Genomic DNA, 15,012 nt, shown 5'->3' with positions numbered 1-15,012 from the left:
CCTCATGCAGTCATACCAAATGATCATAATATTAGTGATCATCTCCATGGCAAGATTTTCAGTAACTATTTTTGCATCATATATATTTATACATTCTAAGGCCAGAAGAGATCACTGTGATCGTCTAGCGTGATCTTCTGTATAACACAGGCCTTAGAACTTCCCCAAAATAATGCCAGTTTGAACTAGAACACGTCTTTTAGAAAAACATCCAGTCTTGATTTAAACATTGACAATGATGGACAATCCACCAGAACCCTTGATAAATTGTTTCAGTGGTAAATTACCCTCCCTGTTAAAAATTTACACCATATTTCTGTTTGAATGTGTCTAGCTTTAACTTCCAGCCATTGAATCTTGTTACACCTTTGTCTGCTAGACTGAAGAACCCATTATCAAATATTTGTTCCCCATTAAGGGAATTAAGGTATTTATAGACTGTGATCAAGTGACCCCCTTAGCCTTCTCTCTGTTAAGCTAACTAGATTCCATATCTTATGATATCATCTGTTTTTCCCCAAACACAGAACAGAAACGTTTACTGAGCATGTCTGACTTTTCTGTATTATTATTGACAATTCTATTCCATGTAGTAATGAACAAATTCCATTGTTAGGATTTTTTTGTTCCTAACACTCTTTAAAATGTCCTTACTCTCTTTAAGTCTGCTAGTTTCTGATTTATCACTATCAACTCTTTAACATTTTTTATTTTAACTTTTATATTTGCCTTCACTTCCCGCCTGAGTTAGGCTCTTTTTTAACCAGTATGGCTTTCTTTCTCAACTGGGCATCTAGTAAAGTGTTTTTAATCAGCTCCCAATTCTCATTCACATTTTTCTGTTTAAATCTTTTCTTCAAGCTGATTTGGCTTATAATTGTTTTTAGTTTTGAGAAAATGACCCTTTTAAAGCACCAAATATTTATTTTACTGGTTTGGACTTTATTCTCTTTGCACATAACAAATGTGATTAAGTCATAGTCACTTGTAGGATTGCCAACTGTCCCTTATTACAAGGGATGTCCTTTATTTGTTCATCTCTGTACAACAAGATCAGGAGTTACTGACTGCTGCAAAAAGCAGCAAGCAATATCCATGGAGAATGTGAGTACTGCTTATTATTATTATTATTATTAATATTATAGTAATATTATATAGTAATATTATAATAATATTAGGAGGAGGGGTGGGCTAAGAAAACAGTCCTTTATTTTTTAAATACAATGTTGGCGATCCTACTGTGCTACCATAAGGGGATTTGGATGGGGGGGTGTTAATCAATTCCTCTTTATCTCCCAAGATGAGATCTAATGTAGAATTCCCCCTTGTTGGATACAACACTTGCTGAATTAGGAAATTGTCATCTAGAATAGCACCTTACAGTTTCAAAGCTATAACACCAACGGTAACCAGCTTAACCATTTAAGGCCTGAACCAACTCTCAGTTAAGTAAATAGGAATCTTTCCGTTAACTGCCATGGGGAGTCAGCGATGGCTCTTAGAGATTTATAATTTCTATCTACACAAGTCTCTTGGAGTAACCAGATTTTGATTGTTTAACATTAAGTTATACTAGATACTCTAGAAACTAATTTTGACAAATTTTATTGACTTTGCCAGCCTTTCTTATAGTTATCCCTCTGGAGGTTAAGATGTGTTGGGCCAGATTCTTAGCTACTGTAAATAAACAACTATATCCCATTATTCCAGTAGGTGTGGTCCTGAATAAACCTAGCAGACGGCGAGAACTTTACAAAGTATTGCAATGAGGCAGAACTCTCAACCAATATTGCCTTAGCAGATGGCATTGCTCTTTTCCCAAAAATCCTTCACAAAATGCAGAGCATGATTAATATTCTGGGAAAGGTGGCCAGAGCCTCAGTACAATGCAACCAAGTCAAGGCAGATGGAGGTTAGAGAAAGAAAGCAATGGGAGATGTGAAAACATTTGAAACAGTAGATCTCAAGTTAAATATAAAAAGGCAGTTTAACTGCAGTTTATATATGAAATATGAAGGGCGATCAGTGCAAGGATTAGAAAGTAAACAATCCATAGCTACTACAGCTGTTGAATATTGTGTTAGAGGATCACCTTTACAAGGGACATTGAACTGTGAAATAGCAAAGTTTTCTCAATTTCTATTAGAGATAGGTTAAGCTGAAAAGTTTTGATCTAGGTCAGGATTTGAATCAAGAGAATCTCTTCACCACCATTCAGTGGAGTTTGGGTCCAGGTTCATGCCCATTTTTTTTTCCTATGAAAATAGAATTCCATTTTTTCAGTATCAAAGTTGATTGATAACAAGCTAATAGCATTCATTTTTTTTAACATTTGTAATATATTGCCATGGATGTGCTTTCCATAGACTGGAGACATGTAGACCTTACATCTAGGTTAGATCTGACAAGAAATGATGCCCGGCGAAATCACACCAGGCAGGCAAAAAAGAGGGAGAGAAGGATACACAAAGTCAGGTAAAGCACTGCTTGTTTTCATGGTCTGTATTACAATACAATGCAGGGGAGACAGTCAGAGTTAGAGAAATTATGGAGGAAGGTGGATTTTGAGCGGAATTTGAAGACACTGAGGGATGTTGTGTGAAGTGCAAGACCAGGGAGAACATGCTGGATGAATAGCAAACAGTTAGCTTACCATAGGTACCGAAAGGTATCTAGCAAAAGAGATTGCAACTTCTGTATTCTCTGGCTTGTTTTCTCTCTTAAAGACTGACCAGAGCAACTGCAGAGAGGGAACTAAACAATAGAGAAGCTTAGATGACAATAAATGAGGTCGCTGAAGGGTTTTTAATGTAGTCACAACATTTCAGTGAAGCCAGTGAAAGTGCATAGAAAGTATGAAGCACAAACGTTTCAACATAGCTCGTCATATACCTTAGGCATGCCCAAACATTTTGGGGATATAGCCGTGGGTTTTTTTTTCTTGGCAGCCACATGGGTTGCCCCTTGTGAAAACCATTGGACTGTGAAAAAGTAAGGAGGTGATAATCTGGCCACTTGACCTGAGTTAAAACTCTTCCATAGTAATTCAGTCCTGCCTATAACAGGTTTATTCACTGGTTTATTCCTCACAAGACCGTTGAAGTTTCAAAATTCCTCAGAAGTATTTTCCTCTCTTTTTGTTTTGAACTAGGCAAGTCTTTGTATGTGCATGTGTATGTATACTTTCTATTGGTTTTTTAAAAATGTATAACTATGTTTCTTCTAATAGTAAAATACATCACTCTCTACACACATCTCTGTGACCAGGCTTTCTATGGGGAATTAAAGCTCTGAGCCAAAGACCACTGAAGTCAATGAGGATATCCAGAGTTATCAAGAATAGCCAGAATTATCATAATGAATAATAATTTTTGTTAAGGAATTAAACCTCATGCTTAAGGGTTTAAGCCAAGCTACTCCACATCTTTTTTATTTGGGGTGCTTAAAGCTCACTCTGAAGCAGTTAGTCCTGGCCACTGTCAGAGACAGGATACTAGACCAGGTAGGCTTTGGGTCTGATCCAGTCTGTCAATTCCTATGAAAGACTCCTATTGACTTAAAATGACTTTGGATCAGGCAGGCATCAAAGTAGGGCATAGTATTGTCCCTTCAGCCCCACCAGCTGCCCCTCTCTCATGAGAAGGTTCCTAACCACTGGGTTTGTGTATCTAATATCCACTCCCTCATACCAGCTCTGGCTGAATTCTATTCTCATTGCCAAACTCAGTAGAAGCCTTCTAGGAACATAACCAAACATCTTGAAATTCAGAATAAATCATTGTGTAAGAAATGGAGCTAATACACTGCCTATAAAAACCAAGGAGTTCCTTAGAAAGAAGAGCAACTGTCAAAGCCATTGCTTTTATAGTGGCAAATCACCGTGCCAAGGTTTGGGGAAGGGCAATTATGGACACCTGACCCTTTCCTAAAACCTTTAATTTATTTTTGAAATACGAACGGAGCATGTCTTGTCCTTATTTGTGCAAAGTTAGAATGTAGTAGCAAGAAATAAAAAAGAAAGAGAGATTGGGGGAGACAGTCATATGTTTCAAAGCAGACCTGCAGGGTGAAAGGGCAACTGTGAAGTGCTATATTTGAGCTGAGCTGCATATATATATATAAGCCCAATTATGCATTTAGTGAAAGGTAGTGATTATATTTTGACTGGCTGCTGTTGGTTATTTTTCAGCTTTGAGTTTATTTAGTGGCATTGCACTTTACACAGAGTTCTGGTTTTTGTGGTGTTGTTTTGCCCGTAAACAAAGAGTATGTTTGTTTATCATCTCAAAGCTTGAGTGCTTCTTGGAGGGAGGTTTGTTTGGTGGGGTTTGTTTTTTTTTTACTTTACTTTATTGAGAAATTGATCTCAAAATTATAATGTAGTTTGCCTACTCAGTAACTAAACTGGGTAATAGGACAGTGCTGTGTAGCAAAAGTGAAAGGGTTACTGTTATAATTCATACTTTCCAAGCAATACCTGTGTAGCTTCTCTTTTCTAATAGAGGGGAAGAGAATATCCTGGTTTTTTTTTAAAAAGGCTACTTTCACAGACCATTATCCTCTCTCTTCCATTTCTCATCACCACTCAAAGAACCACAGTGTTTGGATGTGTAAAAAAAAAGAAAAAAAAAAGGGGGGGGGGTGATGGAAAGTTAATGTTACTTAAAGAAACATTAACACTTCCTGGATGTTGTATGATTTTTCCCTCCCTTGGTGGGGGTCAGAAAGCACAACCACAGGCCATATAGATAGTTACAGAGTAGCTGTTATAACAGCTGGGCTGTTTCAGCTGGTGGGAGAACCAGTGGGAAGACTGGAGGGAGAAACCCTTGCAAAGCCCATGTCTCTGTTTCATTCTTAAGTTCTGTCTTGTAGCTGGTCCACACCTCAACGGGTCCTGTGGCTCAACATGCAGGCTCTGTATCTGCAGAGTATTTTGGATTTGATTTATTTCTCTGCATATGTTTTTGCAGGGGAACAGCATACAAGTTTTAGTTTGATGTAACCCCCTGTATTCAAGAGAGCCTAGTTTCATGATCATATGCATGGGCAGTGGCATGTGCATTAATGAAATGGTTTGGACAACAATTCCATAGGGGATAGGAATAGAATGAAGTACAACCTGGTAGGTGACATGTGCTATAAAGCAAAGAACAAGTCTCCCCACTTACCCAACAAAACCTATCAAGTTATAATTTACAACTGGCTGTTGTAAGGTATAGGTTGTGCTCATCCTCTTTTAGCTTAATTTGCTATTCAGTCCTTGCTTTGGTCCAAAAACAGTCCCTCGAGACATACAGAAACATACACCCATAATCACAAACAGCTAAATTTATACCACAACTTGCTTCTAAAAGACAATCCTTCACATAGAAACATATTTAAATGATTCTTATTGTAACCTTTATGCCATTTTTGTTCAGTCTTCTTCAAAAAATTAACACCAATATATCAGACTATCTGCACATAGCAATATGCCTCTTTACATATTTAAAATACAAAAACAAATTCTTATTGGGAATTTTGTGCTGCCTGGCTATATCTTCTCAGCTGTGAATTAGAATGCAGGAGCACGTGGGGATCAGATGCCCGGGCTAAGATTTTCTTCTTTCAGTTACTATAACAGATTGGCAGTGAAACATAATCTAATGAAAAATAATACAATGGGAAACCACAGCAAGTTAATTGTCTTATATAATTGTGCTGAGTGTGCCTTCCTGTTCTGAAGCATGTGTTAGAGTAAAATGAGTCTCAGAGCATTATCCTTCCACAAGAGAGTGGGAAGAGAATAAGGAAGATCAGAAGCAGTTTATATTTATTTACACTTATAAAATGTGTCTTGCCACATAGGAGAAATTGAGGGTGGAAATCTCTTTTGTGATTCCCCTTAATCTAGGTTGTTGTCGTCTGTATCCAGTCAGTATAACCCCAGAATCTCTCTTTATTCAGGAGACCCTAAATGATCAATTTGTGAAGCACTTTAGAAAGGGCAAGCTATTAGCCCCCTTTATTAAACACTGTGGGGTAAAACAAGCCTTTTTATACACTAGAAACAAAGTGGTCTTTCAAAGTGGCCGGCCGCTCTCCACCTGCTGGCTGAATAAGGAAGCTGCTGCCTAAGGACCCAGGCGGAGCACATTGCCGCAGGGCTACAAAACTGGTGCAGGCTCCTTGCTGCAGCCAAGGGGACAGGAGATCAGTGCTCCCCTCCCCCTGGCTGTAGCAGAGAGCACGGCAAAGTGCTCCTCCTGGGTCCATAGGCACTGGGGTCCCTGCTGGAGCCAGAGGGAGGGGAGATCAGCGCTCCCCTCCCATGGTTTCAGCAGAGAGAAAAGCGCTCTGCCTGGGTCCCTAAGTGTTGGGGTCCCTTCTGGAGCCAGAGAGAGGGGAGCACTGATCTCCCATCCCCCCGGCTGCAGGAGGGAGCCACTGCCTAGGGACCCAGGGGGAGTGCACAGGGCTACAGGACACGTGCAGTTTCCCTGCTGCAGCCAAGGGGGACAGAGCAGCAAGGAGGCAGCTTCCTCACTGAACTCCTTCCGTCTGGCTGTAGTTGGGTAGGGGGGCTGCTGGTGGAGACTGGTGGCCCTTCAGGGTTGTAGAAATGATATCTGTGGCCCTTGAGCCAAAAAAGTTGGGAATCACTGAACTAGACCTTCTCTGGACTGTAGGAAGAAGATGCTAGCCTTATTCTATTATTATTTTTGTCAGCCTGCTATGGGTCACCGATGCAAAACATCACTTTGGATCACATTATCTATTTCTAGTATGTGTTCCATTAACACTTTTTTTTCTTATGAAGACTTTGCTGAATACGTAAAAATAACGAAGCTGAATGCTAAGTCATTGAACATTTTAAACATTTCAAAGCTTCAATGGAGCTCATTTTTTATTGCGTCTCCCAAGAGAAAACTGGGCCTTATTGCACTGTCAACTAGAGGTGGGCTCTTCACAAGAAACTATTCATTCACTAAATGGAGTTCTTTCTGATGCTCACAAGTTACCCACAAACAGATTTTATTTTTTTTACCTAATGTGTTATTTGACCTTACTCAATTAATCATTTTGGAGAACATATTTAACTTCTGGCATTCTCACAAACTATTGGTCACGACCATTGTTTGAAGCAGTATCTATTCATAATTCATTATTGGAATGCGATGATTGGTCATTTAAGTCCTATGGTATTGTTTCTGCTCCCTAGCCTGAAAAGAGCTTTCAGAATGGCTGCACGAACACTTCCATTGTGAATACATATACAGATATTTATTCATAGGAATATTCATGACACTTTCTACTTCTATGAATATTCTTGCAAACAAAAATATGCTTATCTGAATGTTCCCACTGAGGGAAATTCACAATTTTTATATGAACAAATATTTATGAATATTTTTTGCAGGATTTGTCCAATTCTAACTACAGTTTAAAAGGACAAACTTTGAATGTAAATTCCTCAGTATAAATTAAATAATTCATTCACAGTATAAAAGATTGTACATATAGGCTACTGTACACCACAATGGAAATCTAGTTATATAAAATAATATATTACATTGGGGGAGAGGCATAAAGTTGAGGGAGGTCAAAGATGGGCTTTTCTTCAAATGGGAATAGTGTTAATTATTCCAAGTGAAGGAGTAAATTAAGATAAGGAAAGCTTCCTGCATGACACTAGTGCAGATTTTAATTCTGACTGAGAAAAATCATTTTTGTGGCTTTTAAGGTCACCAAAGGCCTGAAAAAAAGATGTTTTGCATTTCAGTTTGCTTTAACAGCTCAGAAGCTGTTCAATGATTTTATTTAATAAACTGAGTCAGTTACTTTGTTAAAATGTTCAAAAGCAAATCCTAATCTGATTTTCTTGTTCCATTGACTTAAAGTACATACCAGCAGACATTAAAAGCTGCTGTCCAGTACTGATGAATTCATCTTACATTTCATGGGGGAAAACACAGCATCTTAGAGTACCACAAGTGTAAACACTTTAATACCAGTCTTGAGCAACCACCTGAGAGATGAAGAGAAACTGGTCACCTAAATGAGGTGGTCTTTAACTACAGGTCAAGCAAACTTGTACTGGAAACATTATGGAAATTTCAAAATGGTTGGTCAGGATAGGGTAGTCTATTCAAATAGTCCTTAGTGCATGATTCACTCTAATACAATTCTATATTGTTTTCTGCATATGTTCTTATACTGCACTCATCACTGTAGTATCAGAGGGCTTCCAATAGTGCATTAAGCAACATGACTAACATCTGTCACATGTGTTTCATACGCTCTCTCATTCTCTCACCACAGGGGTAATTGTGTGTGCAGTGTAGTGTAGTGTTTCATTTTGGAGGGCAGGCAAAGTGTGCACGCTGCTATGTATTTCTGCTAGAGCACATACGGTGAGGAAGGATGCCCGGCACTTGGAACAGGCGGTGATGTGGTTTGTGCTAGTCCTTATGTCCAGTGGGTGTTCATTCCACTATCATTACAGTACTACCAATTCTAGTAGTATCAATCCTACTAGTATCAGGTCACTGCTGAGATCACCCTGGTTTTATCATTTGCTTTACTTAACTGATGTGCAGAATTTCCTAAATTATGCAGGTAATATCATGAAATGAAACAAAAGCTCCCTTAGTCTTTCACAATAGCTAGTGCTTGGGTTAGAAACTACAGAACTCAATTTTCAGTCCATATATATGTTGTCACTGTTGTTACTAATACTTTTAATATTATTCTATTACAATTCTGTAAAATTGTAAAACTATTACAATTATTAATAAACATTTGTATAGTGGCAAAACTTTACATGACACTATAGTGAGATTTTAGAAGGGACTTATTTTATGTTATAAATATACTATTGTCTCATGCATTTAACTTCATTTTATGTATCTTTTCTCAAGGGCTTATTCTACTGAACAAATTCAGTATGTTCAACCAACAACCCTCTGAGACACCAACAATTACCAAGTCTCTTAAAAATGCTCAAGAGCAAAATGATAAAGACAAATTAACTTGTAAAGGTGTATATTGTGGGGAGGGAACACATTAAATAGTATAACTGTGACAATAATGAATAAACATGAAGGACTACATGCAGGAAAAATAAAGGCTACCTGGTTACATGAAAGTGCATTTTTTATGTTTTTTCTAAGTTTTCAAATAGCAAATGTAGTAACTTTCAGGTCTAAGGCATAACCAATGTCAGCTTAAAAGCTGCTTCCTGTTAAACTGATTCTGAGGCCTTTACTCGCATTGGGTACAACTTAATTATACAAACAGTCCCACTGAATTCTTATGTTATTTCTAGCTTAACTGGAAGTAAAAAGTACTTGACATCTTCCCCTCCCAAAAAAATACTTTTCATGATATTTCCAGCCCAATTCTACAGAGAGATTTAGATAAGAGATAAAAGGTTGTCTCATTACCAATTCTAAAGTGTTGTAAGTGTCACTTAAGAAAAAATGTTACTTAGACACACAATGACTCACCAGGCTAGAGGAGTTGACCTTAAAAACTTTCAGTTGTCTCAGATAACTAAATAATGTTACCTCTGTACAAATAAATGATTTTAACAGCAACATTTATATATTTCATTCTCCTTCTCTCATATAAATGTATATATAATATATATTTCATCTTTTCTCTGACTCATTAGTGGAGATTCTGCTGTGAGCCTAGTAATAAAAATAATGTAAAGGATGATGCCTTTGCCTTTCAGAGAATGAGCAAGAAATGTTTCTCTCAACTATAATCAGAAAAATCTTTAGCACTTGGCTTTATGGTGAGATTTGAACATGGGACCTAAAATCAAGAGCTTCTACCATTTGAATAAAGGAATAACTCTATTAACTAGCAGCTGAAATAGTAGATACTTAGCCTCTTACAGGGACCAGCTACTTGATGGGAATGGAGCACTTGCTTTCCAAGGGAGGGGAGTTACCAACCTTCTCTACCTAGGGAAGTTCATCCTGAATGTGTAAGGTTTCTGGAGTTCAGGGCACATGTTGGTGGACCACTTCTACAAAACTCCCCTGCCTGGTTCAGTAGCAGGGTTGGAACCTGTGTCCTTTAGTGCTAAAATCAGAGTCTCTCTTACTTGAGATAAAAGAATATCTCTGTTAGAATCTGTAATAGCTACAAGCTTTCTCTTTTATGTGAACTAAACGCTAGATGAGGACAAAGACTAACACTCTCCTATTATATCTCAGGGTTCTATGTGCATCATTTAACTCTTTTGCAACAGGTAAGATAGGGCCTGATCCTCCCGGTACTTACTCAATGTCTTGCTCCCAATGTCCTGCAGGTAAGGGCACTTTTCCCATTTATGTCACGCTCAAAAACTTAATTCATAAGGTTGAGGGATCCTGCATATATTTTATATTGTTATAGTGAAAGATGCTAATGGCTCCCTTCAGCTGCGTGTTGGCTCCAAAGACAAACAGAGACTTCATTAAGGCAATAGGTTTGCCAAGCATTCTCTTTCAGACTCAACAGAAGAAGCAACCAAGTCCCTTTATGTAGTAAAAACAGCTGTGGGCTATGGGGCTACCAACTGAGGCACTAGGCCTCATGGCAGGTCAGAGCAAAGTCCTGTGTCCTGAGTGGTTTCCCAGGTTGCAAACGCAGGGACTAAGATAAAACATGCAGGCTGTGTGTTCTGGAGGCAGCAGAAAGCCAGGAGAAGTTGCTGTGAGCATGACCCTGAGAGGAAGCAGAGAGATGGAGTTTCTTGAGCCCACAACTTGCTAGAGCGACACACTAGGGGAATTCTAGGCAAGGAAACTGTCTGCTGTTGTTTTACTACTGTGTTCAAGTAAGCAGGACTTTGAGTACATTTTTTCAAACAAACAAGATTATACCAAAAATATACCTCACTCATACCATCAATTTCTCATCCTATTGGAAACAACCCCACAAGGCTCCAAATTTTGGCCAACAGAGCAATAATAGAGCAGATCCAGATCAGCACTGAGAAGAAGTAAATGACTTAAAGATACATTTATGCAGTAATCCAGGTGTCTACAGTCCATCCAAGTTTCAGTTTGTTTGCTGCAGGCTTAATTAATAAAATAAATATTTTAGTTGGTATTGAGTATCTCAGCAAAGTTCAGCAAAGCATTGACATAATCACAGAAGATTATAAGAACAGCACGTATCTGTGTTAGATAGTAGAGTGAGATATCTAACAAAGCTTTGATTGATTTATTTTGGGATAATACCTTAAGTAATTTCAACCTAGTGTAAGTGAGACTGTAAATAATTAATACTTCAATCTTTCTAAAAGAAAGAAGAAGAAATCTAGAGCATGCAAGTCATTTTTATTTTCAGAAACAAGCAAGTGCCATACACCAGAAAATTGCTAATAAAATGATGGGTCAAATTATTTACATGTTAAGCCAAACACGAAAAATAGGACCATATTCTCAGGTGGTGTAAATTAGCATAGTTTGACTGGTTTCTGCTGTGAATTTGGCCCATGGATTTTATTGTTCTAAAATATACCTAGTATATAAAACAGCAAGAAGCAGAATCATAATTCAGACTGGGATAATTACTTTTCAAAGGTTTGCATGCACATAGCAGCTGGAAAATAACTGGGCCAAAATTAACTTGCAGTAATTTCATTACAACAGTACCATGCTCTAGTAACTTAATTGACCATATCGGAAGGGTAAAACTTTAGTGAACTACACTCTGGAGCAGTGGTTCTCAACCTTTTAGGCTCAGGACCCATTTGTAAATGTTTATGGCCTCTCGCAACCCAGTAAATAGTCTGGAGGTGAAGGCCCTGGGGTGGTTTTGTTCTGATCATGCCCCTCAAGGGGGTTGGGTCCTGCTCAGCACTCACACCCCCCCGTGGCAGCTCCTGCAACTCCTGTGCTGTGTGGCTTGCTGGGCTTGGGTCTTCGCTCCAGGTGTTACAACCTCCAGGGTTGCAATACCGCTCAGGTTTGGCCCCAAAGCCCTGCTTAGACCAAATTTCTGTGTGTGGAGTTGTGAACTGTCTAATGGAGTTGCAGTGCCACTCACTCAAATTTGGCTTACCCATCATTATGGCAGCTGGGCTAAATCTGAGTAGCACTGGGAACCCAGAGGTTGCAACGCCTGGAACAAGGATGTGAGCCCAGCCAGCCGAGTGGGACAGGAGCTGCCATGCGACCCTTTGATAAATTCTGGCAAACCAATTGTGGGTCCTGACCCATGGGTTGAGAAACCCTGATCTGGAATTTCAGACACTGAAAACCAGTCTCCCTCAATGCTCATAAGTATACTGCTGCAGCCTGTCCTGTAAGTTTGCCCCAGCCTGTAAAAACCTGAAGAGATCCATCATGTTTGCAATAAAGAACAATCTGAGAAATGTAAACCTAGGAAAGATTTCTGCCTGCAGAAGGCCATATTACCCCACTCCTAAATCCCTTCACTGGCTCCCCTCTTTGGACCCCTGTATGAAACCTACACTTCTCCCTCTGCCCTTCATTGTTCTATAAAACTTTGTGGCCTACATCTCAGCTCTCCTTTCTCCTCCTTTCTCACCCTTCCCTTTACTTCCTTCATGATGCCAATCTCACCACTTCATTGTCTCCTTCTCCCACTCCCTCTTTCATGCCTTCCTCCATGCTACTCCTCAATACGGTGACTAGCCATCCCAGCATGCCAGGTTTACACCTTCTCCTTCAAATTCCTCCTAAATCAGCATTTCTTCTGCAAGTCCCCAGAACATCAACTAACCTCAGTCAAGTGACTTGTCCCACCTCCCCACACACATTATACAAGAAAAGGAGAATGAAATTTAGAAACAAAGTGGAGGCTCCCATTCTTCCCCTTCGCTCTCTCACTTGGAGGGAAACCTGAATGTTTAGAAGTGGACATGGGATCAAGGAGTGTTGCTTCTGCAGTAATTCCCCTTTGTGACAGAGTGCTAAGCAGCAATCCCTCAGCCTGCCCTCTGTCACGCCAGCCCCAATTATGTGAAGTAAATTGGAGCTGGCAAGGGACACCTGCACCTGATTTGTGAAGGAGAAGCAGCTGTCTGCCTAATTAGCCAGGGGCTATATGCAGGCCCAGGTGAAGGAAGAAGTTGGGAGGGTGTATGTGTGTTCCTGAGGTAGTGAGTGCAGGTGCAAGAAGGTGATGGGATTGCATATGGTAAATAAACTACACTGCTAGGGACTGCTAAGCCTGAGGGTCTTGGAGTCATTTGTGACTAAGAGGGTGGCTGAAGAGGAGGGGTAGTGGCAGAGAATCCTCACACTCATCCCCTCTTCATCTGAAAAGCACTGTGGGATTTTTGTAGGGATCTTGCTCCATACTATGGGAGCAGGATCCCAAAGATGGCAGGATTTGAGGGAGAGGTAAAACAGAGCATTGCTTAGTTCTGCTACAATCTTAAACACCCCTACATACTTGCAGCAACTGAGGTTATTCATGATAGTCAGTAATAATTATATATACACAAATATATATATATATATATATATATACATATATTGTTTTCCCTCTCTGCAGTTTGGAATCCCCTTATGGCAGTTCCTGAAGCAGTCTGGACTCAGAGGAATCCCCTGAAAATATGGCTTCCTACACAGTGTCAGGTGCTAGAAGCTTTAGTATATCCATTGCCAAAAATGAACCAATCATACAACAACTGGACTTCCTCTATGGAAAGAATTAACTCACAACTCCATAAAACTGCATAAAACTTCAGAGGTAACGTTTGCTTTCAGTTATATGGGTGAAAATTCAGAGCAACACCATTGAGGACAGCTAATGTAAATGGGGTCAGAATTTGGCCTATGTTCACTAAAATCTTATATTTGTGATGACAGTAGAGCCAAAAACATCGTTTACAATTAAGAAGCATCATTTATAGAGGGTGATAAGAAAAAGAAACAGCATTTAACTAAGAAAAATCGTTAAACTACATCCTAATCACTGTAGGAAGAGAAAAATACAAGTGCTTCAAATGTATAAAGTGATTCCTTAGATGTACAGTGTTGGATGTTGTCATGGCAACTTTTCTCACTCCTTCCTACTGTTTTTGGCAAGTTATATATATGTAATAAAAAGACAAAAGTATTTTTATGCCTTCCTAGTCCTTTTCCTGCATCACAATATGAGTGAAATGGTTTCATGAAAAAGGAAACGCACCCAAAACATCAAGTTACAGCCACTTCCACGATAAAACATTGGAGCTGTTCCCTATACATATTCTGGACTTGATGTTTTCTAGAATTCAGGATAGCAGCTGAGAATAAAATCTTTTTGCTATGCTATAGGAATGGATTTTCAAAAATGCTTTTGCATTGCTAATTATTACTGGCAATTTTTTTACAAGAATCAACTTCAAAGGCCTGACCCTGAGAGATTCTGAGCACCTGAAACATCCACTGACTTCACAGCCAGATTTTATGCCAACCTTTCTTCCCTGTAACTGTCATTCTTGTTAAACATGCATCTTCTTTTTATATTCAAAGTATGTAAATATTCTGATGTCATCTGACAAAAACAAAGGCATTCAGCATCCCAGAACATCATTAAAAATCAGCCCTGGGAAAAAATCTAGTCCATCTCCACTACCATGGCAATTTTTTTCCCAGTGTATTTTCTGGTAACTCACCCCTATTGTGCTATAAATATTTCAGGCACCTACAAGCAGTGCCTGATGTTGCACAGCCTGCAGCTCCTTTAACTCAATCATTCTTTCTGAAACTTAGCCTTGGTGATATTTCTGTGTGAAAGACAATCCTACCCTGTATTAACTGATGCAGTCTCCTCTCACTACTGTCCATTGCTACTATTATTTCTTCTAGCACTTCAGAGCAGCCATTGCTTTGCTGCATTAGCACTGCACTCTTTCTTTTACCAGATAATAGGGCAGCATTGAGGTTCCTTTTTTCTTTTTGCTGAAAGACATGGCAGTTGGCACTGGCTGACACTGTTGCTCTTAAAGAAGCAGAATTTCGGAGTTCTGTAAGGCTTCCACAGAGAGTCTCACTGCTTTGGGTTGGCACC

At 39.2% G+C, this 15,012-nt stretch overlaps 1 long non-coding RNA gene across 1 annotated transcript; it reads left to right on the top strand.

The window, feature by feature from the left end:
* The first annotated feature begins 1,045 nt into the window (after window positions 1-1,045).
* On the top strand, window positions 1,046-14,558 carry LOC137142661 (uncharacterized). Its single transcript, XR_010916978.1, has 2 exons — window positions 1,046-1,104; window positions 13,510-14,558. It is a non-coding gene; the product is annotated as an uncharacterized lncRNA (long non-coding RNA).
* The last annotated feature ends 454 nt before the right edge of the window (window positions 14,559-15,012 follow it).

This window comes from Emydura macquarii, unplaced genomic scaffold (assembly GCF_026122565.2).
Source record: "Emydura macquarii macquarii isolate MOO-44397 ecotype Brisbane River unplaced genomic scaffold, CSIRO-AGI_Emac_v2 contig_3240, whole genome shotgun sequence".
NCBI classification, from domain to species: domain Eukaryota; kingdom Metazoa; phylum Chordata; order Testudines; family Chelidae; genus Emydura; species Emydura macquarii.
Note: the sequence above shows the minus strand (reverse complement) of the source record. Positions and strands in the feature narration are given on the sequence as shown.